Raw genomic sequence first — 24,132 nt, 5'->3', positions numbered from 1 at the left:
GTTGTCAAGAAGTGTGTTGGGTAGCCTTGGCCCTTTTTACCTCCATATCAATTTTAGATTCAGCTTGTTTGTTTCCACAAAGCAAATGGGGAATTTGATGGAGATTCTGTTGAATTTCTAAATCATTTTGGAAACTTTAAATCTTTGAATCTTCCACACCATGAACATAGCATGTTCAGCTTTTATTGAGTTTTTTCTATAATGTCTGTCAGTAAAGTTTTATGGTTTTCTCTGAAAAATTGCTACACATCTTGTTAGGGTTATTCTTGGATATTTAATATTTTTCTGTTAATGTAAATAGAATATTAAGACATACTTAAATTTAATTTCTAACTATTGATATATAAAAATACAATTGTTTTTTGTTTACATATTTTTATTCCCCCACCTTGGTAAATTCTCTTATTTAATCTATCTGTAGAGCTTTTTTTTAACGTTTTTTTAACGTTTATTTATTTTTGAGACAGAGAGAGACAGAGCATGAACAGGGGAAGGGCAGAGAGAGAGGGAGACACAGAATCTGAAACAGGCTCCAGGCTCTGAGCTGTCAGCACAGAGCTCGATGCGGGGCTCGAACTCACGGACCGTGAGATCATGACCTGAGCTGAAGTCGGACACTTAACCGACCAAGCCACCCAGGCGCCCCTATCTGTAGAACTTTTTAAAATGTCCCAAGGACAAAATTATATGATATACAGATAATAATAGTTGTGCTTCTTCCTTTATCATTTTTACATATTTTAATTTGTTTTCTTAATTTTGCTAAGGATTTCCAGAACAATGTTGAATGTTGTTCAAAATATCATAAGGAAATATTTCCGAATTGCACAATTTTATAAGGTGTTTGTATACTTTTTGCAGTTACCCTTTTTTCCCTTCAAAATAACAAATGGAGCTGTTTGTGTTTTGTGGTTATTATCATTGCTTTCAGTCCACCTGGCTATGTGGTTTCTTGGAAACCTCCATTCTTTGAGATACTCAAGAGAAGTTAGGATTTTATAGTTTATTCAGATTTTTCTCATTGTTAGGATGGGGGCAGCACTCTTGGTGTGTGTGTGTGTGTGTGTGTGTGTGTGTGTGTGTGTGTGTGTTTGCAAGAGGGCATGCTGCTGGCTGGACTGGGATGCAAATCCTCACTCTCTACTTTTCTTCTTTGATATCACCCTGGAGTAGAGAGGGGCATGGTCATTATACTTGGGCAAGGGTGGAAATCTAGACTCCTATCTGGGCCTTTGCTGACAGAGTGGGTGTGGAGCCATATTCCTCTCCCATAGTATTTAGGTCTAATGGGGAGGTTATTGTTTAAAAGTTCTCTGTTTTGCTAGGTTGCTCCCTCCTAATCCTTTGGCAGACTTTACGTAGAGATTTTAGGTCTCCCCATTGGTTTCTACTGGCCTTTTTGGTTGGAGACTTCTGATTGTTTGAGCTTTATTTAGTCCCCTTCTCCTTTCCTGGTTTGCAAAGAATTTTTCCTTCTTGTATTTCAGTAGTTACCCTCAAATACCTGACTAATTCTAAAATATATCAATACTTTACATATCCTACCAGAGATCCTAGAATGACTGAAAGCCTGGAGGTGGAGGGTGGGAGGATCTGGCGAAGAGTTAGGCAGACTTGGGTTTGATTCGCAGCCCTGTTACCTAGATTCTGTGCAAACTTAGGAACTTACTTAGCCATGCTGAGCCTCAATTGCCTCATCTGTAAAGCAAGGATAACTAGTTAGTAGGGCTGGTGAAAACTAAATAAATGTTTGTAAAGGAAGTAGCAAATTGCCTAGAACAGAGAAGGCACATAAACGATAACTAATGTTAATAATTATTATTACATTGTATACCTGAAATTAATATAACACTGTATGTTAATTATTATTGAATAAAAAATGTCCTGAATCCAGTTTCTTACACATTATTTTTGTCAAGTATTTTAGTTCCAGCTCATTTGTAAATTCTCTCCAATTTTACTTGTTATTACAAGCCCTATTGACACTCAGTACTTACTTTAACAGTAATGTTTACCAATTTCTTTATTCAGCATTTTCCTTGCTTCCTATCCCTCCCTTCCTGCTTCAATTATATTCTTGATAAAATACATGCTTAATAGCTTTTTTATTGAGAGTAAGCGGTGACAGTCATTTTTATTTTTCCTTTGAGTCTAATGAAGTAAGCCTTAATGTTTCTCTCAGCTTCACAAACTTTAGACATGTTACTTTCAGACTGTAGGCCCCTCCACCTCCTTTTTTAAAGAGCATTTACTTTGGAAACGTGGTCATGTCAGATTCCTTCTCTGCTCCTTTAAATGTCTTTGTCACCCAGCCTCTCGCCAGTTTTACAACCCAGGATGGGAGCCCACTGGCCATGCAATCATCAAGAGTGATAATGCCCCTACACTTGAGGTGAGCATAGCATAACAAGTGTTAGAGAGTCATCAGGTCACTATGTTGTACACATGAAACTAGTCTAACACTGTGTATCAACTATACTTCAATAAAAAAAGAAGTGGCCTATTTTACCAATATTTGTGGGAGGGTAGGAGCCTAACTTCCAGAAGCAATTGTCAAACACAGATGACCTAATCACAATGATCAGCCTCTTGGCTAAGTATCTCTGAGTACTTTCCCACAAACTTAGCCCAGCACTTGAAATTCTTCCTGCTTTTTGTTTTAATGGAGTTGGGTTCAGTCTTTCTCCCCTATTGGAATAGTCTTGAATGAAGTCTTCTTTGCTCATTTAATTCCATCCATCTGGTACAGTTGTTCTTTGACAACTCACCTCTCCTGAGCGATAGTTTTAACTAGAAGAAAACCAATGGTTATTTTTCTTTCTGTACCTTAAAGACATGATTATAGATAACAGTACATTCTAATGATTTCAATTGCTTTTGAAGCAGACATCTTCAAGGACACCTATCTTTAAAACATTTGTAATATTGTGGGAAAATGTACATAACAGAAAAATTTCCAATTTAGCCAGTTTTAAGTGTGCGGTCCTGTGTATATTGACATGGCACAACTATCACCACCATAATCTCTAGAACTTTTTCGTCTTCCCAGACTGAACCTATGTACCTATTAAACTAAAACTCCCTTTCCTGCTCTCTCCTAGCCCCTGGAAACCACCATTGTGCTTTATGTTCCTATGAATTTTTCTATTCTAGGTACCTCATATAAGTGGAATCATTCATTATTTGTTCTTTTGTGTTTGGCATATTTAACTTACCACAGTGTCTTCAAGCTCATTCATGTGTGGCATGTGTCAGAATTTCATTTCTTTAAAGCTGAATAATATGACATTGTATGCATATACCATATTTTATTTATGCATTCATCCATGAATGGACATTTGGGTTGTTTCCCAGTTTTGACTACCAGAAATAATGTACAAAGATCTCTTTGAGACGCTGCTTTCCATTCTTTTGGGGTATATATATCCACAAATGGAGTTGTTTGATTACATGATAATTCTGTTTAATTTTTTAAGGAATTGGCATAATACTTCCACAGTAGCTGCATTATCTTACATTTTCAACAGCAATGTAAAAGAGTTCCAATTTTTCTACATTCTTGCCAATACTTGTAATTTTTTATTCTTAATTTTTAAATAATAGTCATCCTGATGAGTATGCAGCGGTATCTCATTGTGGTTTTGATTTACATTTCCGTAATGACGCATGATATTGAGCATCTTTTTATTTTATTTTTATTTTTTTTTTAAGATTATTTATTTTTGACAGAGAGAGAGCGAGCGCGAGCAGGGGAGGAGCAGAGAGAGAGACCCACGCACACAGAATCCGAAGCAGGCTCCAGGCTCTGAGCCTTCAGCACAGAGAGAGCCTAAGGTGGGGCTCAAGCTCACAAATCCTGAGATCATGACCTGAGTCGAAGTCAGACACTTAAGCGATGGAGCCACCCAGGCACCCCTTCAGCATCTTTTTATATGCTTATTGACTATTTGTGTATCTTTGAAGAAATGTCTATTCAGGTCATTTGTACATTTTTGAATTGGGTTGTTAGATTTTTTTATCGTTGAGTTGTAAGAGTTATTTATATATTCTGAATATTAACCCTTACCAGATACATTATTTGCAAATATATTCTCATGATTTTTAAAATTTTTACAGACCTCTGATAGAAACCTCTTGAGAAGAGCCATATATATTCAAAATAAATTGCCCTGATATTATTTCAACATGTAAAAGTTATTTTAGAGCATGCTGTACATGTATGACAAGTCCTATGGCAGGAATCATTGATTGATTAATTAATTCATTTACTCATTCAACATTTCCTAAATATGTATCATATTCCTAATGTTAAATGTCTGGTGATACAGAGATGCGGGACAGAGTTCCTACCTCTAAACATCTCACAGTGCAGCAGCAATGGGATGACAATGCATAAAAGGATATTAAGTTTTATATATGTGTACAAGGTTGGCACCTACCTACTTCTGGAGTCTGATCTTCCTCTGAATTTCTATTTCCAACTATGCTCTTGTTGTTTTCTGGCCTCTGCATATCCCCTATAGCTGGAATATTTTGTCATTTTTTTCTCTTAACCTCATCCCCAAGAGCTAATTTCTAATCATTTTTCAAGTTCGAGTTTAAAAGTAATTTCCTCACTGATTCCTCTGCTGACCTAGTTCTTCTAGTTACAGGTCTTCCCAGCAGATCTTATAACCCTCGTTTTGACATCCATCACACTGATTACTTCCTCAATGTCTGTCTTCCCCACTTGATTCTAGATTATTTAAGGTCGGGGAATCTGCTTACTATTATTTTTGCCCAGTCGCATCTCCCTGCTCTCTTCCAGAACATATGTAATGGCTTTGTGAGGTACCAGAATTCCCTTTCTAGTATATTTGTCTTTCCAGCGAGCTGTAAAGGATATTGTCTCTCAGAGAGAAGAGTGGGAGACTGCAAAGGAGATTGCCGCCATTTTGCAGTATATATGTGTTGTTGCTGCTGACCTACTGACTCGCCTCTGATGTGAAGCCGCAGCTGGGCCAGATGCATGTGATACAGCCAGCAAGAGTCCTGCTTTTACAGGATTCTCTTGTCATCAAGGTCAGAGGCAATAAGAATGGACATGGGTTTCATTCTCTCCTAGTGGGATTCTAGCCTGATCTTCATCTTCCTTTCCTGACTGCCTGTTGTGTGAACTCTAAGCCCCAGCCTCAGAATTGTGATAGCCTATATATCTCCTACTGGTTCTGCTTTCTGGTCAAATCTTTCTGAGATGGAGAAGATCGTTCTTTTCCTTCATAGCTGATATAAATAGCATATTTGTTTGTGAACTTACTTATTGGCTGCTTCTTACACTAGATGAAACATAACACAAATTCAGAAAAAAGTGGTTATGCTTGAATTCTGGCTCTACCACTTACTAGCTATGATTTGGTTCCTTCATCTGTAAAATGGGAATATTTATAATGCCTACCTGATATGTTAGGAAAATGAAAAGATGTATTATTTTTATAAATCCATGTGTGGCACATATACGCAGTATATATCTATTTGATAAATAAAAACAGTGAAAACAGTGGGCTGTAAAGCTTTTCAGGACAACACAGGTATCTTTTCTCTTTTGCTTAGCACCTAGATCCTAGCACCCTGAAGAATGCACAGCACATAGTAGGTACTCAAGACTTGAATTGAATTCCTGTGTAAAACAATTTCAAGGATTGACAGGTTTTTTTAGTGTTTCATTTTTTTTAAGGAATGATCATTTTTTAATGTTTATTTATTTTTGAGAGACAGAGACAGCACGTGAGCTGAGGAGGGGCAGAGAGAGAGGGAGACACAGAATCTGAAGCAGGCTCCAGGTTCCAAGCTGTCAGCACAGAGCCTGATACGGGGCTCAGACCCACAAACTGTGAGATAATGACTTGAGCTGAAGTCGGCCGCCTAACTGACCATCCAATATATCAGAGAAATATGCCATACATCTCTCAGTAATAGTGGGCTGCTAAGGCAATGATTCTCACTGTGTGGAAGTGATGGTGCAGAATCCTGGGACCCTGGGGTAGGAAAAGATCAGGTGAAAAATCTTCATAGGTGATACCAAGGACCTCTTGTGTGACTGTGTCCTCAAGAGTGGTTTCTCTGGGCCAGAGTCAATGGTATTAGACTTTCCACAAAGATGTAAGCATTGTAAAAATAATAACCCAATTTATTAAATACAAATACATTGTCTTTAATACTCACTGGAATGCTCAGAGATTATAAAATAAAGACACAGAGGCTTACCTTATTTAATATTATTGTAAATACAAAGTGATTTATTTATTCAAGAACTCTTCTCCCTGAAAATCTCTTCTTGCCTTTTTTCTTTTTTTTTCTTTTTTTTTTTTTTTTTTTTTTTAATTTTTTTTTTTTCAACATTTATTTATTTTTGGGACAGAGAGAGACAGAGCATGAACGGGGGAGGGGCAGAGAGAGAGGGAGACACAGAATCGGAAACAGGCTCCAGGCTCTGAGCCATCAGCCCAGAGCCCGACGCGGGGCTCGAACTCACGGACCGCGAGATCGTGACCTGGCTGAAGTCGGACGCTTAACCGACTGCGCCACCCAGGCGCCCCTCTTCTTGCCTTTTTTCTGAAAATCTTTAGCTTCTCAAAGTTTGTTTTGAGTTTGTTTCCTGATTACAAAACAAAACAACATGTTGACACCTGAATTTCTCAAAATTAACAAGACTCAGCCACCTCTGTCCTGCTGGTAGCCTACTTTCATCCAAAGATTCGTTTATTTCTAATTAAGCATGCTAAATCAATTATTTTCTGAAACAGTTTTTCCAGTCTTGTAATTGAGTTTAAAAATGACAGACTTTAACTTAACGATATCCAGTATGGAGAATCTAATTTCAATTTCAGTGTTCCATCGTAAGCCAAAATGTCATCTAAACAAATAAAATAACTTGACCACAGTAAGTCATGCAAAATAGTTTCTCATTAACCTTTTAAAAATTACTATCAGTTTTATACCCAAGAAATATATAAGTCAGATTTTTTATTTGTAGTCTAGTACTATCTTTAAAATTTTTTCTGATGGAATAACTAGGAAGCTGCTCTCGGGAAATTTCCATTCCTGTTAGCAGTTCCTGATGGGAAGGGGATATATTGGGTATCCAGAGTCACCAAGTCATTTCTTTGCTCCTGGGGTTATGAAGTAGTCCTAACCAAATTCTAATCTAATGACAAATGTCATTATTTCTAGCACTTAAATTACTTGGATTCACTTCTTGCCAGTCCACATGAAGCAAACCTGCTTGATCCACTGGCTATCATATCCTCAGACCTTTACTGTATAGTGTGTTTCTAACTGTGTTCTTCTTAGCCCTAGCTGATGGGTACTCAGGGAAGGGAGTCTCACTTGTATATTTGCCTAAAGCAGAGACAAATGGGAAAATGAACCTGCTTAACTGAAACAAGTATAAATTATTTTTGGATAGTCTTTTGGTTTAGGTATGTATGGCCTTCCTTCCCTCTATTAGCCCAGCTAATTAAATGTACTTGGTTAAGGTCTTATTGGATCTTATATTCATCTGTGCAATTCTCAGTTCTATTCATTAGAAACTAAAGGAGACACGTTTACCTTGCTTTTGTCTTCAAATGGAAGATTTCTTATTTACTGGATACTTGAAAGGGAGAGATAAAGGATAGAGGAAACTAGGCCAAGAGAGTATCTTTTCTTTGTACAGAACAAATTCTAAGTAGTTTTCAATATGTTTCTGAGGGATAATACAGAATTTGGCGCTGATGACTCCTCAAAGCTGCCATGAATCCCCCAAGGCTTCTGCTGAATCTACAAATATTAGCTACTTCCTTTGTGGTTCCTCCCTTTTGAATCCCAACATTTTAGGTCAAGTTTCCTAGCAGATCATAAGATAAGGTTTTGTGTGCAACTGATTTATTGTAGAAATCTCTAAGGGGAACTCAAAAAAGACTGGTGCTTGGGACAGAAAGAGGAAGAAGCTGGAGATGAGGGTGAGTTCTTGGGCCACAATTCCACAGAGGGTGTCTGTGCCTCCACCCTTATATAGAGTGTTGAGGTATAAGATGCACTTCAGAGTTGTCAGAAACCAAAGCAAGGTAACTGGGCAAGGGAATAATTCCCATACATGTTAGTCACTGGCTAAAGTCTGATTCAGGTAAACATAAACTGCCAAATGCTTATCTCTGTGTCTGCAGCCAAGTGACTCTAATGGCCTCAGGGCAGTCCTCTTAAAGAGCTACAGGTCCTGCCCGTTGAAAACTCTAAATCTGGATGTGGGGGTGCATGAAAATGGTATAATAGAGATACAGGGGCATCTAGGTGAAGCACTGATGTTGTCTCTTATTCCAGGATAATGCAGCGTGGGCTTGAGGCATGACCCCTGACATAATCTTCTATCAATTTTTGTTATTACAGAGAAATCCCTTTCTGGAGGGAACAAAAAGGGACAAAATTTTACCAGGATGTTCATATAGTTTTCCTGAACTTGGTTCCCTGTGGTCCTCACTTCCATCTGCTAAGCAAGGTAGGCCTATGTGGGAGTCCATTTTTCTGTATCCCAGGTATGAGGTAAATCAGTTCTGACCTCAATCATAATTACAAATATCTGCTACATAAAATAGGCTTCCTTTCATAGCTGTCAAGATGCTGAACTCCACAGAGGTTCTTGAGGAATAGGTACATAGTCTCTGACTAAAAAGCTCCAAATACCATGACATTCCCATTCAAACTTCAGGAACTGGAGGCTGGTAGAGGCTTTTGGCTTAGAAGATCTGCATAATGATGACAGTTGCACCTGGATGATATGATTGGTTCTTTACCTTAGCACAGAATCCCATCCTCTGATTCCTATAGCCTGAGCTCATAGGTACCTGGAGAACTTCTGCACCTTCACCCTGATATGAACAGAGAGCAGGGTTGATACCAGCTGGTATGAATTGGTTCAGAATTGTGGCTAACTTCTTTTCTAATTATTTGGTATCTCTGTGATGCTCAGTGTACATTTTGAATCAAATTGTTAAATATTTTGATGATTTCTTCTGGTCCAGAGTGACTTTTCACTCCTTTTGAAATTGATTGCTCTTTCTGAATTATTAGAAAAAAATCGTTTCTCTGTGTCAGAATATTGTGGCCCTAAGCAGAATAAAATAACACAATGGTGGGACTTTCCACTTCATACCCTGGTAAGACTTTGCTCAGGATACCACTCCTTTGCAGGGAAAAGTCACTATAATGAGACAGCCCCAAGAAGCTGGGAACTGGGTATTAGAGGGATTTATGATGTATTTCAGAGACGAGAAGCTTTTCCCTGTCACAGTCCCTCTTATTTTGGACTTGTAAGCAAGATATTAACAACGGTTGTGTTTGACTCATTATATTTTTTGTATTATAACAGCTAGCATTGTCCCAATAAATAGGCAATGCCTTTTTTCTCTTCCTTTTTATGAGAAATGACTCATATGACTTAAGAAAATGACTCATGTCACCATCTGCTTAAGTATCCCTAAGTATGCCATCCAAGTTATGTAACATTGTCTATGCAGAACACACAGATGACAGGCAATACATTTTTGATTGGCTTCCTGTCCTTTTTTACTCTTAGCTACTGGAAACTTATTCAGCAACTCAGTGGTATGTTTCAGCCAAAATGAAAAAGTTTCCTTGCAGAAGCTGGCACAATGTACTGCAGTATTTAGAATTTTATGTTCCCACAGGAAGCTCGATGAACCTTTCTGCGCCCTCTGCTCCAGTATAATGATTGTCTTCCCATGTTACAATCCCAGGCGTGGGTCTTCAGAAGTCACCTCCTACTTCAGTCATTAGGTCACATTATATTAGGTCCTCCTCTTTTCCTAGATAAAGGGTCAAATCTCTTTTCTTTCATGTTGGGGGTTAGTTGAATATGGAGTCTTTCTGAGAATACTATCTATTCGGTATTAATATTCTGCTAAGGTTGGGAAGCTTGGCTTTAAAATATTATAGTTCATTTGTATCTTTCTCAAAAGAAATGACCTCTGATAGACTTTTTATACCAATGAGTGAGGAGAACACAAGATTTTTTACCAGGGTCGTTGGCAAAATGCTAGTAAGTACTGCTTAGTCCACAGAGTAGACAGCTGCTACACCAGAGTTTTCAATTCTCCCGGACGTGCGTTGCACTTGGCAGACCTTGAAGATGACAGGGCAGTTCCATGTGTTGCCGTACCCTTAGTGTTTTGTGTCCCTGATCTAGTCTTCCTTTTAAGTTGCTATTGCTCATACCACATGGGCTGAAAATTACTGCAGCTACCCTGGCCAGCATTGATTAGAAAAGGGATTAGACACTCAACTGATTATGTGGTTGGAACGAGGTCTTCTGAACTGACTTTTCAAACTGTCTGGTAATGTCTTCCATATTGCCATATACAGGTGCATTGACACAGTCAAAGTCTTCATATGGGATGTATAAATGACAGGTTAGAAAAGAGCATGTGGGTCACTACACCTCCTGGTGTATTCTAGCAGACTCTGAGCAACTGATTCGGTTCTCCACGAAGTCTCTATATTTGTCAGCCTAGAACCTAGAGTGACTGTGTCAGTGAAGAGATACTATCTTCTATGAAACCTTGACAAACTTCAATTTCCGAGAGCCATAGGATCTTCACTCATTGTTTGTTTTAATGATCTTGGTTAAAAGAAACTCCCTAAACACAACCTGTGTTTCCTCCTGATCCACTAGCCAAAGAAGAAAACTGAGCCCTGGGAAGGGAGGAGAATGGTATTATGACAAGTATGAATGTTTACACCCATTGCTTCTCTGTACCGTCCTCAGAACTATATCCCAAAAGATGTGTGCTGATGACCAATTCTGTTGACTGTAATAACACATCTCTTTTTCAATCCTGCTTGGGTGCCCTGAAAAACAATTTTTTTTAGAAAGTGCTCTGATGCCTTCAAGCCACACAGAGGTGGAGTGATGCTGCGTTGTCACTCTACAGAAACATATCCTGATGATGCTCTCAACCATCAATGCAACATCCTCTTTTATTCTTTTTCTGGTCCACGAGGAGCCTGTTCTGACCTGCCTTTAAACCTGCTCTAGCTGTTTGATTCTCCAGAGAAATCTCCAAGTGAGAAAGAGTGCCTCATGTTCCAGTAGTGCTGACCTCTGTCTTATAGACCACAAAGCTGTGTGGCTTTTTGTCCTTAATATCTTAAATAGAATTTGTGAAAAAACACTTTGAGTATTTCCTCAAAGCCTCTCTCCTAGGACTCACGCATGAAAGCAGAGTCTGGGGTGGGAGATCTTCTAAGTGACCAGCATTCTGGACTTTGTCTTTGTTCATAGATTTCCAACCCCTGTAACACCGAGAGGATTCTTTTGTATCATAGCTTTGACTCTGGATTCACTTTCATCCCTGAGGTTGTAGTCTTGCCTAGAATAGGATCTTCATGCAAGGAGTCACCTATTGAGCTCCCCTTATTGCCATCCATAGATTCCAAACAAAACAGAATTTTATGTGAACTTCATTCCAGGTTGGGATTACTATGGGTCAGGATTCTGACAGAAAACAGAATCTACTCTAGCTGGTTAAACCTGAAAGGGATTTTTAAGGGATATCAGGTAGCCAGTAGTCTATATCTCTAGCTTTCTAATGCTCCTTGAGGGAAATTTCCAGGAACAGTTTCTAGAACAACACCACTGAGACAAGGTCGCTGCTACCTTTGGCCTACCTAGAGACACGCTGTGTCTGTCATGTCTTGGGAACTCTGCAAGTATCAATGCCAGCATCTTTGTCTCTTTCTGCTGATTTCAAAATCAGGCTTTGCATCATTAAAATGTGCACCTTGCCCACAGCTTCTTTCCTATCGTTGTTCAAGCTCATTTCTGAATCTTTGACTCTCATGGGTGTATCTGATTGGTGGAATGTAGACTGCATGTCTACATCATAACTGTAAGAAGTCTCGGGTTATATCATATCTTGTACACCAAAGTGAAAGAGACAGTACTTGCAATGTGGGTACTGTCATAGTTAGGAGAGGGAGTTCAAATGATACGGGATGACTACAAATAAAGGATGTTCAGCACAGATCACAAACAATCATATTTTGGGGAGTTTGAGTAGTAATAGTATTAACACAAGTAAAACTTAATAGCATTTATTAAAGACTTGTTATTGCTAAACACTCTGGTAAATGCTTTACACACTTTATCTCCTTTTATACTTAAAACAACACTGAGTGTCTTACTTATTTTCTAAAGCTTATTTAGAGAGAGTGCACATGTGCATGAGTGCATGCCCACGCAAGTATATAAATGGGGGAGGAGCTGAGAGAAAGGGAGAGAGAGAGAATCCCAATCACCCACTACTAGTACAGAGGCTGATTCAGGGCTCCCATGAACCATGATATCATGACCTGAGCCAAAATCAAGAGTCTGATGCTTAACTGACTGAGCCACCCAGGTACCTCAACACCAATTGTTTTAAAATTCATTTTATTTTATTTTTGAGGGAGAGCGAGAAAGAGAGACAGAGCATGAGTGGCGGAGGGGGGCAGAGAGAGAGGGAGACACAGACTCTGAAGCAGGCTCCAGGCTCTGAGCTGTCCGCATAGACCTGGAGGTGGGGCTCGAACTCACAAACTGTGAGATCACGACCTGAGCCCAAGTCTGATGCCTAACTGAATGAGCCACCCAAGCACACCTGAAATTCATTTTTAAAAGTAGAGAACCAAAACCCAGGGAGATTAAGAAATGTATCAAAGTCAATCAATTAGGAACTGGTGTAAACTAGCTTTAAAGTCAGGTCTTTTAGATTCCAACTTTTATGCCATGCTGCCTCCTTAACTCATATCTTTCTTTCAAAGCAATATTTCTATGTAGAAAACATTGTGCAGAAGTTTCTTTAAAAAACAAGAACTCCAATAAAACATATGGTCTATTTAGACATCATTTGGCTCATTAAGACTATGCAGAAACACATACCTAATAGTCTTTATGCTTTCTGCACTACATTTATCTTAAAGTTTTTAATATTAATTTATTGCTTTGGAAAAACTATCATTCAACCTTTTTTCTTTCAGAAGGATATGGTAGGTTTTCTGTTTCATACCTAACTTTCCAAGTAGCTTTTTCCTCTTACTTGTCTTTTATCACCTTCTAGACTGTTGATACATTCTATTAGTTTCCATGAGAAGGTTTAAATTCTTCTGCTGTCATTCTTTGAACATTTTCACATAGGGGTATGCCACATTTTCATTCATTTTTCTTTGCCTTGTTGCTTTCCTGTACATGTTTTTTATGTTGCTTGAACAACACATTATTTTATCATTGTCACCTCCAACCTGTATGCAACCTTGGTAGCCATTTCACTCATCTTTTTTCAGAATTAATTTTTTCAAGTGTATCCAAAGGTGAAAGATACTTTTAAAACCATCACAACTCCTGTTACCACCCCCCAAACTTTAGTCTTTGGAAACATAATATCATGAAACTTGTCAATTTTTAAAATTAGAGAAACAAGTATTAGTGCTAAGAAAATCATTTCTTTCAACTTCATATCTAATATGTGGGAGGAATTTGCTCAAAATTATATTCCTTTGCTATATTTTTTAATTTTAAATTCTCCTTTGCTCAAACAGGTAGAGGAAACATACAACATATTTTTTTAGCTTTTAGAGATGACATTTTAGGAAAGGTAACTTCCAGCTAATGCCAGGACACACACACACACACACAGACACACACACAGACACACAAACACACACACACACACACACACACACACACACACACACACGCCTTTCCCCACAACTGCTAACTGCTATTCACTGGATCAAATATTGCACCATTAGAGATGAGGAATATAGGAGAGGGAAAAAGCATGAATACCTCTGAGATCCTAGGTTGGTTGACTGGATTGGATAGTGGTGCCACAACCTGAGGTAGAATTAGTCTTATTAGATGCGAAAGATTATTATGAATTCAGTTTTATTTATGTTGGTTTGAGATGTGTGTGAGACATCTGGCTAGAGCTATTCAGGCAGTGTAAAGCTCAGAGTCTGTAAGAAAACACAGATTTGCTAGTTTCCAACATATAGAGGTATATATCAGTTATCCATTGCCATTATAACGGTATGTAACAAACAACAGTAAAACTTCAGAAGCATACAATTATGAGCATTTATTTATTGACATCTATAAAACTTGTCAGGGCTAGCTTCCTCTGTTGTGTTTCTCTTTGTGACAGCTGATAAAGAATGCTTTTGGCTGAGACAGCTAGGGAATCTTAGCTCTGTAGTCATGCTCTCCTTCTCTATAGGTACAATGTTCTTATTCTCAGGGCAATGAGAGAGGAACAACAGCTTACAAGTCCTTTCATAACATGCTTTCTAGTTTCTGTGCCCATCACATTTTCTAACATCTCATTGGCAGGTTGTATAGCCAGGCCCAGTGTCACAGTGGTAGGATATTACAAACTTAAATGACAAAGGGTGCAAGCATAATGATGGGTAAAGAATCAGGGCTATTATGTGTAGTCAACCTACCACAAGATGGTTGTTGGAAACAAGAGTGCATGGAATTGTTTAAGAAGACTGTATATAATTAACTTGGAAATAACCAAGAGTAGAATTCTAGCAGAAAGTAATAATTAAGCTGTAAGTACAGAAGAGCATAAAGAAAGATGAAAGGTCAGACAAGGTGTAAAGGGACCAAAATATGATACCTAGAATCTAGGAGATAGAGAAATTCAATCAGGTCATGATAAGCAAAGACAAGTACATGAAGTCCGATAAGACTAGGATTAACAAATATGCATTGAGTTAAAAGTATGAGGTAATTAATGACATTTGTGAGAGAAGATTCACCTGAGTAATTGTGTTTAGAGAGAAGAAACTATATTTCAGTGTGTTGAAGAAGGAATGGAAGATAGAAGGATATAGGCAGCAAGAAGAATACAGGAAGAAGACAGAGTAACGATATGCTCAAGGGAAAGAGAATTTACTTATTTACTTTTCTTATGGGAGAAATGAGCTTGATAAATTAATGCAAAGGGTACCAATAGAAAGAAGTTGAAGATAGAGGAGAATAAGGGGGGAAAAACTAGTGGGGAATATCAAATAGAATGGAAGGAGATACGTCTTGGGTACAGGTGGGAGATTACCATAAACAAGGAGGTAGAACATACCATTTATGTTTGGAGGGAAGAAAGCAAGAATTGAATGAAGATGAACACATTTTGTGAGTATGTGGGGTGATGAGTCAGTATTCAGGCAGGTGGTACATTATTATTATTTGCATCCTTATCCTTTAAGAGTTTTATTGAAGTATAATTTATATACCATAATATTGACCCATTTCTAAGTATACAATTTTTTTTATTTTTTTAATGCTTTTATTTATTTTTGAGGCAGAGAGAGACAGAGCATGAGCAGGGGAGGGGCAGAGAGAGGGGGAGACACAGAATCTGAAGCAGGGTCCAGGCTCTGAACTGGCAGCACAGAGCCCGATGTGGGGCCTGAACTCATGGACTGTGAGATCATGACCTGAGCTGAAGTCCGACGCTTAACCAACTGAGCCACCCAGGCGCCCCTCTAAGTATACAATTTAGCAATTTGTAGTAAGTTTATGGGATTGTGCAAACATTACCAGAATCCAGCTTTAGAATATTTCTATTACCTCCCAAATATCTGTCTTGCTTATTTGCAATCAGTTCCCATTATACCTCTGACCACAGGTAACCACTAATATGCTTTAGGATCTGCCTTTTTCTGGATGTAACATAAGTAGTGTTTTGTATCTGACTTCTTTCACTTAGTATAATGGTTTTTTCAAGTTATCGATGTTGTAGTGTGCATCAGTACTTTATTATTGCTGGTTAGTATTCTATTGCATGAATGTATCACTTTGTATTTTGCTTTTTTTAGATCATGGATATTTAGAACGTTTATAGTTGTGGGCTATTTTGAATAATATATCTAGAACTTTGAATACACTCTTTTTCTTAAAAATTTTTTTAACGTTTATTTATTTTTGAGACAGAGAGAGACAGAGCATGAATGGGGGAGGGGCAGAGAGAGAGGGAGACACAGAATCTGAAGCAGGCTCCAGGCTCTGAGCCATCAGCCCAGAGCCCCACGTGGGGCTCGAACTCACAGACCGCGAGATCGTGACCTGAGTTGAAGCCGGACGCTTAACCGACTGAACCACCCAGGTGCCCCTGAATACACTCTTTTATGTGGACATGTATTTATTTCCACTGGGTAGATACCTGGGTCAAATTGCTGGGTCATATGGTAAATTTAGGTTTAACCTTTTATTTTCTCTTCTCATTGCATTAGCTAGTTCTTCCAGTGTGATGTTGAAAATTAGTGGTAAAAGGTGACATCTTTGCTTTATTCCTTATATTAGGAGGAAGGTATTTTCTCACCATTAAGTATGGTGTTAGGTGTAAGTTTTTTTGTGGATACTCTTTATAATGTTGAAGACGATCCCTATTATTCATAGTTTACTGGGAATTGTTATGAATTGGTGTTAGATTTTGTGAAGTTTTTTCTGCCTATAATAATATAGTCATATAATTTTTCTTGTTTGGCCTGTTGGCATGATGAATTATACAAATTAATTTTCCAATGTTGAACCAGTCTTGTATACTTTGGTCATGGTGTTAAATTCTTTGTATATATTTTTGGATTTGAATTGCTAATAATTTGTTGAAGGTTTTTTATATCTATGATAAATAATGGTCTGTAGTACTCCATTCTTGTAATGTCTTTATCTGATTTTGCTAAAACATGAATTAGGAAGTGTTCACTGTTTTTATTTTTTTGGAAGAGATTGTAGAGAATTCACATAATTTCTTCTTACATGTGATAAAATTCACCAATGAAACCGTGTGGGCCTGGTGCTTTCTTTTTTTGGAAGGCTATTAATTACTTATTCTATTTATTTAGTAAATATAGGCTCTTCAGATTATCTATATCTGTGTGAATTTCAGTAAATTTCTGTCTTCTAAGGAATTGGTCCAGTTCATCTAAATTATTACATTTGTGAGCATAGAATTATACAAAATTATTTTTTTATTACCCTTTTAATGTCAACGGGGTCAGAAATAATTGTCTATGTTTCATTTTTGATATTAGTAACTTGTGTCTTTTCTCTTTACTTCTTAGTTTGCCTGACTAAAATTATTAATTTTAGATGAATAAATCATCTTTTCAATGAACAAGTTTCTTATTTCATTGATTTTTCGCTATTATTTTCTGATTTTAAGTTCCATTGTTTTCTGTGCCCATTTTTATTATTTTGACTGTTTGCTTTAAGTTTATATTGCTGTTATTTCTCCAACTGGTGGCAGCTTGAATTATTAATTTTATATTTCTTCTTTTCTATTATATGCATTCACTTTGATAATTTCCTTCTAAGACTGCTTTTATTGCATTCTACAAATTTGGATAAGTTGTATTTTAATTTTCATTGTGTTCAAACTATTTAAAAAAGTTTTTTTGAGATTTCTTCTGTGACTCATGTGTTAAAAGTGTGTTTTTTAGTCTGTAACTATTTTGTGATTTTTTTTCCAGATATCTTCCTGTTACTGATTTCTAGTCCAATTCCACTGCAGTCAAAATAATAATTTCTGTGATTCTTTTAAGCAAAAATTTTTAAGTGTGTTTTTTGGTGTGAAATGTGGTCCATCTTGGTGAATGTCCCATGTGAGCCTGAGATGAATATGTATTCTGCTCTTGTTGGAAGAAGTAATCTACAAACGTCAATTAAATCAAGTTGGTTGATAATGCTGTTTATGTAAATGTTAACTAGTGAGGTGAAAGAACTATATTCTGAAAACTATAAGACATTGATGAGAGACACTGAAGATGACACAAATAGATAGACTGTGCTCACAGATTGGAAGAATTAATATTGTTAAAATGTTCATTCTACACAAAGGAATCTACAGATTCAATGCAATCACTATCAAAATACTAGTAACATTTCTCACAGAATTAGAATAAATAATCCTAAAATTTGTTTAAAACCACAAAATACTTGAATGGCCAAAGCAATTTTGAGAAAGAAGAATGAAGCTGGAGATAACACAATTCACATTTCAAGATATACTACAAAGCTATAGTAATCAAAACAATATGGGACTGGCACAAAATAGACACATAGATCAATGAAACAAGATAGAGAACCCAGAAATAAACCCATGATCATATGGTTAATCTATAACAAAAATGGCAAGAAAATACAATGGAGAAAAGACAGTCTTTTCTATGGTATTGGGAAAACTGGACAGGTTCATGTAAAAGAATGAAACTAGGCTACTTTCATATACAAAAATAAACTCAAAATGGATTAACAACCTCAATGTGAGACCTGAAATCATAAAAATCCTAAAAGAAAACATAGACAGTTACCTCCTGCACATCAGCCTTAAAAACATATTTATAGATCTGTCTCCTTAGGCAGAAACAAAAACAAAAATAAACTATTGGGACTGTACTAAAATGAAAAACTTTTGCACAGTGAAGGAAACCATTAATAAAGGAACAAGGTAACCTAGTGAATGAGAGAAGATTATTGGATATATCCAATAAGAGGTTAATATCCAAAATGTATAAAGACTTAAAAAACTCAACACCAAAACCTAAATAATCTTACTAAAAATGGACAAAGAACCTGAATAGACATTTTCCCAAAGAAGATATATAGATGGCCAATAGACATATGAAAAGGTGCCCAATGCTATTCATCAGGGAAATGCAAATCAAAACCATGAGATATAATCTCACACCTGTCAGAATGGCTAGTATCAAAAAGATAAGAAATAACAAGTGCTGGCAAGGACATGGAGAAAAAGAAACCTATGTGCACTCTTGGTGGGACTGTACATTGGTACAACAATTGTGGAAAACAGCATGGAGATTGCTCAAAAAATAGAAAATAGAGCTACCTATGATCCAGTAATTCCACTATTGGGTGTTTATCCAAAGAAAACAAAAACTAATAGAAAAAAACTCACTAACTGGAAAAGATATATGTACCCTTATGTTTATTGCAGCATTATTTACAATGGCCAAAATATTGAAGCAACCCAAGTATCCGCTGATAGATGAATGGATAAAGAAGATGTGGTATATATATATATATATGGAATATTACTCAGCCATAAAAAGAATGAGATATTGTCATTTGTAAAACATGAATAGACCTAGAGGTATTATACCAAGTAAAATAAATTATACAGAGGAAGACAAAGACCATATGATCTCACTTACATGTGGAATCTAAAAAAAACCAAAATGAATAAGGAGAAAAAGGGTCTTAAATATAGAGAAGAAACTGATAGTTCCTGGGGGTAGGGGAAGATGGGCAAAATAGGTGAAAGGGATTAAGAGGTACAAACTTCCAGTTATAAATCAAATAAATCATGGAGATAGAACGTTTAACAGAGAATATAGTCAATGAAAAAAAATTAAAGTATGCTTTATGGGCCGGAATGTGGTCTATCTTGGTGAATGTTCCATATGAGCTTGAGAAGAATGTGTTTTCTACTATTGTTGGATGAAGTATTCTATAAATGTCAATTAAATCATGTTGACTGATGGTGCTGTTCAGTTCAACTGTATTTTTTACTGACTTTCTGTCCTTTGGTTATGTCAATTATTGATTGAGATATATTGAAGTCTCAACAATATTTGTGAACATAATCTTTTTCTCCTTGTAGTTCTGATTTTGCTTCACATATTTTGATGCTCTGTTGTTAAACATATATACATTAGTGATTCTTAGAGAATTGACCTCTTTATCATTACATAATACTCTTTTTAAAATATGTAATTTTCCTTTTTTGAAGTCTGGTATTTCTGAAACAATATAATTACCCTGGCATTCTTTTAATCAGTGTTACTATAGTTTATCTTTCTCTTGGTATATAAGTATACCCTTATAGTGTATCTTTAAAAGTCAGAAAGAGGGGCACCTGGGTGGCTCAGTCGGTTAAGCATCCGACTTCAGCTCAGGTCACGATCTCGTGGTCCGTGAGTTCGAGCCCCGCATTGGGCTCTGGGCTGATGGCTCAGAGCCTGGAGCCTGCTTCCGATTCTGTGTCTCCCTCTCTCTCTGCCCCTCCCCCGTTCATGCTCTGTCTCTCTCTGTCTCAAAAATAAACATTAAAAAAAATAAAAAAAAGTCAGAAAGATTTGTAATCTTATCTTTTTATTTATTTATTCATTCATTCATTCATTCATTCATTCATTCACATTTATTTATTTTTGAAAGACAGAGAGAGACAGAACTTGAACAGGGGAAGGGCAGAGAGAGAGGGAGACACAGAATCGGAAGCAGGCTTCAGGCCCTGAGCTGTCAGCACAGAGCCTGTTGCAGGGCTCAAACTCACGAACTGCAAGATTATGACCTGAGCCAAAGTTGGACACTTAACTGACTGAACCACCCAGGCACCCCTAATCTCATCTTTAGTAGTTGGTAGTTGGGTCTTTTAAAAAATTCTACTCTGGGGGCGCCTGGGTGGTGCAGTTGGTTAAGCGTCCGACTTCAGCCAGGTCACGATCTCGCGGTCCGTGAGTTCGAGCCCCGCGTCGGGCTCTGGGCTGATGGCTCAGAGCCTGGAGCTTGTTTCTGATTCTGTGTCTCCCTCTCTCTCTCTGCCCCTCCCCTGTTCATGCTCTGTCTCTCTCTGTCCCAAAAATAAATAAACGTTGAAAAATTCTACTCTGTCAGTCTTTTTTTTTTGTAATTGGTATATTTTATTTCTAGCTGTATTCCATTTATTCCATTTATTCTTTTTTATCTTCGCTACCTCTTCTGCCTTGTCTGGTTTTAATCAAGCAGTTTATGTACTATTCCATTTTATCTCATCTCTTAGCATACCAGTTACACTTAAAAAATTTTTTTTGGTAGTTTAGTACATTTAAAATTACTCCAAGTCCACTTTCAAAAAAGCCTTACACTATTGTATTGGGGAGCCTGGGTGGCCCAGTTGGTTAAGCATCTGACTTTAGCTTATGATCTCATGATCTCACAGTTCATGAATTCAAGCCCCATGTCACACTCTGTGCTGACAGCTCAGAGCCTGGAGTCTGCTTCAGATTCTGTGTCTCCCTCTCTCTGCCCCTCTCCTGCTTGTGCTCTGTGTGTGTGTCTCTCTCTCTCTCAAAAATAAACATTAAAAAAAAATGAAAATACCTATACTATTCTATGAGTAATACAGGTATCTTATACAGAGTATTTCCAATTGCTTCCTCCCATTCCTTACAATATTACTCTCATTCATTTCACTAATATGCTGTAACCACTCAATTAACTGTTGCTAGTATTTTGAACTGTTGTCTATTAGCTCAGTTAAATGTAAGGAAAATAAAATGTTTAATTCATTTATTCTTCCTCTAATGCTCCCCTTTATGTAGATCTGAGTTTCTTATTTATGTTATTTTCCTTTTTTTGAAGTTTATTTTATTTTATTTTAAATTTTTAATGATTCTTGTGATGCAGAACTACGAAAGACAAATTCCCCCAGTTTTTGTTTCCATGAAGTCTTTATTTCTCCTTCTCTTTTGAGTGATCATTTGGCTGGGTACAAAATTGTAGGATGATGATTTTTTTTTCCTTTCATTATGTTAAAGTTTTCAGTGCATCCTCTTTTTGCTAGCATGACTTTTTTTTTTCTTAGTTCATTTCTCTCAATTTTATTATTTTTATTATTTTTTAATATGAAATTTATTGTCAAATTGGTTTCCATACAACACCCATTGCTCACCCCAACAGGTGCCCTCCTCAATGCCCATCACCCACTTTGTCCTCCCTCCCACCCTCCATCAACCCTCAGTTTGTTCTCAGTTTTTAAGAGTCTCTTATTGTTTGCCTCCTTCCCTCTCTGTAGCTTTTTTTCCCCCCCTTCCCCTCCCCCATGGTCTTCTGTTAAGTTTCTCAGGATCCATGTAAGAGTGAAAACATATGGTATCTGTCTTTCTCTGTATGACTTACTTCACTTAGCATAACACTCTCCAGTTCCATCCATGTTGCTACCAAAGGCCATATTTGATTCTTATTGCCAAGCAGTATTCCATTGTATATATAAACCACAACTTCTTTATCCATTCGTCAGTTGATGGACATTTACGCTCTTTCCATAATTTGGCTTGTTGAAAGTGCTGCTATAAACAGTGGGATACAAGTGTCCCTATGCATCACCACTCCTATATCCCTTGGGTAAATTCCTAGCAGTGCTATTGCTGGGTCATAGGGTAGGTCTATTTTTAATTTTTTGAGGAATCTCCACACTGTTTTCCAGAGCGGCTGCACCAGTTTGCATTCCCACCAACAGTGTAAGAGGGTTCCCATTTCTCCACATCCTCTCTAGCATCTATACTCTGCTGATTTGTTCATTTTAGCCACTCTGACTGGTGTGAGGTGATATCTCAGTGTGGTTTTGATTTGTATTTCCCTAATGAGGAGCGATGTTGAGCATCTTTTCATGTGCCTGTTGGCCATCTGGATGTCTTCTTTAGAGAAGTGTCTATTCATGTGTTCTGCCCATTTCTTCACTGGATTATTTGTTTTTCAGGTGTGGAGTTTGATGAGTTCTCTATAGGTTTTTGGATACTAGCCCATTGCCTGATATGTCATTTGCAAATATCTTTTCCCATTCCATAGGAATGCCTTTTAGTTTTGTTGATTGTTTTCTTTGCAATGCAGAAGGTTTTTATCCTCATGAGGTCCCAATAGTTCATTTTTGCTTTTAATTCCCTTGCCTTTGGAGATGTGTCAAGTAAGAAATTGCTGTGGCTGAGGTCAGAGAGGTTTTTTCCTCCTTTCTTATCTAGGGTTTTGATGGTTTCCTGTCTCACATTCAGGTCTTTCATCCATTTTGAGTTTATTTTTGTGAATGGAGTAACAAAGTGGTCTAGTTTCAATCTTCTGCATGTTGCTGTCCAGTTCTCCCAGCACCATTTGTTAAAGAGACTGCCTTTTTTTCCATTGAATATTCTTTCCTGCTTTGTCAAAAATTAGTTGACCATACTTCTGTGGGTCCAATTATGGAGTCTCTATTCTATTCCATTGGTCTATGTGTCTGTTTCTGTGCCAATACCATGCTGTCTTGATGATTACAGCTTTGTAGTAGAGGCTAAAGTCTGGTATTGTGTTGCCTCCCACTTCGGTCTTTTTCTTCAATATTACTTTGGCTCTTCGGGGTCTTGTGTGGTTCCATTCAAATTTTAGGATTGCTTGTTGTAGCTTCGAGAAGAATGTTGGTGCAATTTTGATTGGGATTGCATTGAATGTGTAGATACCTTTGGGTAGTATTGAAATTTTAACAATATTCTTCAAGTCTGCGAGCACGGAATGTTTTTCCATTCCTTTGTATCTTCTTCAATTTGCTTCATAAGCTTTCTATAGTTTTCAGCATACAGATATTTTATATCTTTGGTTGGGTTTATTCCTAGGTATTTTATGCTTCTTGGTGCAATTGTGAATGGGATCAGTTTCTTTATTTGTCTTTCTGTTGCTTCATTATTAGTGTATAAGAATGCAACTGATTTCTGTACATTGATTTTGTATCCTGCGACTTCACTGAATTCATGTATCAGTTCTAGCAGACTTTTGGTGGAGTCTATCAGGTTTTCCATGTATAATATCATGTCATCTGCAAAAAGTGAAAGCTTGACTTCATCTTTGCCAATTTTGATGCCTTTGATTTCCTTTTGTTGTCTGCTGATGCTAGCACTTCCAACACTATGTTAAACAACAGCAGTGAGACTGGACATCCCTGTCGTGTTCCTGATCTCAGGGGGAAAGCTCTCAGTTTTTCCCCATTGAGGATGATATTAGCTGTGGGCTTTTCATAAATGGCTTTTATGATGTTTAAGTATGTTCCTTCTATCCCGACTTCCTCGAGGGCTTTTATTAAGAAAGGATGCTGGATTTTGTCACGTGCTTTTTCTGCATCAATTGAGAGGATCATATGGTTCTTATCTTTTATTTTATTAATGTGACATATCACATTGATTGATTTGCAAATATTGAACCAGCCCTGCATCCCAGGAGTGAATCCCACTTGATCATGGTGAATAATTCTTTTTATATACTATTGAATTCAATTTGCTAGTATCTTGTCGAGAATTTTTGCATCCATATTCATCAGG

The 24,132-nt window shown here is 37.3% G+C and overlaps 1 long non-coding RNA gene across 1 annotated transcript in view; it reads left to right on the top strand.

Moving 5' to 3' along the window:
• The first annotated feature begins 4,786 nt into the window (after positions 1–4,786).
• The window catches only part of LOC123380150, a 40,399-nt gene continuing 21,053 nt past the window's right edge, over positions 4,787–24,132 (top strand). Inside the window, exons 1-2 of the long non-coding RNA XR_006585544.1 lie at positions 4,787–5,061; positions 8,404–8,512. This is a non-coding gene — a long non-coding RNA (uncharacterized LOC123380150). The remainder of the gene's footprint in view (positions 5,062–8,403; positions 8,513–24,132) is intronic.

Source organism: Felis catus, chromosome C2 (genome assembly GCF_018350175.1).
Source record: "Felis catus isolate Fca126 chromosome C2, F.catus_Fca126_mat1.0, whole genome shotgun sequence".
Lineage (NCBI taxonomy): Eukaryota > Metazoa > Chordata > Mammalia > Carnivora > Felidae > Felis > Felis catus.
Note: the sequence above shows the minus strand (reverse complement) of the source record. Positions and strands in the feature narration are given on the sequence as shown.